The 1,958-nt window shown below is 38.5% G+C and overlaps 1 protein-coding gene across 2 annotated transcripts in view; it reads left to right on the top strand.

Annotated features, from left to right (window-relative positions):
* Positions 1 to 1,958, top strand: part of st3gal4 (ST3 beta-galactoside alpha-2,3-sialyltransferase 4) — a 47,426-nt gene that overhangs the window by 16,826 nt on the left and 28,642 nt on the right. The window contains exon 1 of one of the 2 annotated variants that reach the window (XM_013911099.1): positions 396 to 484. The exons of the other annotated variant lie outside the window; for it this stretch is intronic. The gene's annotated coding sequence lies outside the window, so the exon portion shown is untranslated. Of the gene's footprint in view, positions 1 to 395; positions 485 to 1,958 lie in introns of those variants that run through there. 2 annotated transcript variants of the gene reach the window in all.

Raw genomic sequence — 1,958 nt, 5'->3', positions numbered from 1 at the left:
AATAACAATAAAGGTCCACACTGTTCACGAACCCCGAGTCCCCGGAACCGGGTCCGTGACACTTATATGGGATTTTACGAACTAAATTCCCTTGGAGCTTGCGTCATGTTGAGCTACACACCTTTGCAACTTCTGTGACTAAGAGAACAGGCGAGAGTAGCTTTAAATGGATTACTAATCCATTCCTGTTACACTTCCCTTTTTCATTTTTTCCCTGTTCTGTGTCCTTGGTAGTTTAGGCATGGCTGAATTTTAGATCAGGATGGCTGTGGAGTCTCCAATGTCAGCCATCTGAAAGAGTATGTAGGATTAGATGGGAATGGAAAATGTATTTACAAAGCATATTTTATTATATGCAAACTCAAAGTGCAGTGTCCTTTTTCTGTGTTTAGTCTCCTTCATGGCAGTGACTTTAGTTTTTTCTTCTTCTACAGATATCATATATAATCGAGATTAATGATATGAAGTGTGTGGCAACTTGAAGGTAATCATTAAATATGGTCTCTGCAGTACTGACTCATTTCTGCTTGAATCAATTAGCTGGGCTCAAAGCTGGGCTCAAAAAATATTATAAACACACATCTGTCCCCAAAACATTGATGTCAGGCAAACCTAATCATTCCCTGACCCTGCAAGCACACTGGAAAGCTTGAGGAGCTTTTCACAGATTTTATTTTTATTTTTTTTCACAACGGAACAAAATGAAGCTGGGATGGAACTGGGAAAAGCCTGTGTAAGCAGTGCCCACAGGACTCTTGTGTACTTTGGTCAATTGCGCGTTAGATATGTCTCTGTTAAAAAAGCCGTACCAGAGACGATAGAGAAGGACGTTCGCAGAACACTTGTTTTTCTTTGGTTTGTTTTTTTTAATGTTGCTTCTTTATTCCAGCGGTTGTAGGAGAAACATCAGATTAAATACCTCATTAATTACAGCATATCTTGGTTCGCTTTCAGATCGAATATTTTCCATTTACTCCTCCCACGTTGCCCTTCCAAACACTGTACACTATCCCAGGGTCAACACACGAAAAACGTAAACAAATCAGACATGAATTTAGAGCTCCGAGCTTATGAAATTTTGTAAGTCATTCTTATGCAAGTCTAAATGAAGGCCTACTTTTATGCAGCTGCTTCCTTTTGTCTGATCTGGTATCTCTTTACCTTCTTGATGGAATTAATTTTGTTGTTTGTGTACGACACTTAGTAGCCATGTCACCATGGAAATCCTTTTTTTTTTGTATACGTGCAGAAGGGTGCAGCGTGCAGATGCCTTCATGTCTGTTCTTCACACGGTGGAGATAATATGTGTAGATAATTGCCTGCAGATGTCAAACTGTGTAGTGAATGAGAGATTGGATGGTCAATGAGGCTGGAAATGGACAGCTGCTGCCAGAAATAAAACTTAAACAAATTGGATCTTTTAATAAAACAATAAAAACCTAATTCATTTCCAAAAGTACACACACAAACACACGCACACACATACATGGTGTTTACAGCATATCGATTACTCTAATTTTGAGCAATGTGTCAGTTTTTTCGTGTCATAACCCATAATTGTGTTTTTTTTCTGTGTGAGGAAGTTAAGAAGACTGTCTTGTGGCATCGTTAAGTACCGCAAATTTGTATTTTGTATAATTAAGATTTGATTTCCTCGATGTGAGCCATCATGCAGCCTTGAGAAAGTTCCTGTTATCGAGGTACTTCCTCATGTTCCAAGAGTACAACACACTGACAAACATGGGAAAACACCCAAGTATTTACTTCCAATATTCCTTTATGCCATTGCTGTTATAGCAACAGATTGAAACTGAATACTTTAGGTCTTTTGAAACATGTTGCCACTTGAAACAACTAGAAAAAAAGATGTACACAGCAAAATCTCCAGTGTTAAATTAACACTGGAGAGTGTCTATATGGGTCCACACCTCTGAGTGTTAAATACAACACTGTTGAGT

Source organism: Pundamilia nyererei, unplaced genomic scaffold (genome assembly GCF_000239375.1).
Source record: "Pundamilia nyererei isolate P.nyererei 1_Seehausen unplaced genomic scaffold, PunNye1.0 scaffold00003, whole genome shotgun sequence".
Classification (NCBI taxonomy): Eukaryota; Metazoa; Chordata; class Actinopteri; order Cichliformes; family Cichlidae; genus Pundamilia; species Pundamilia nyererei.
Note: the sequence above shows the minus strand (reverse complement) of the source record. Positions and strands in the feature narration are given on the sequence as shown.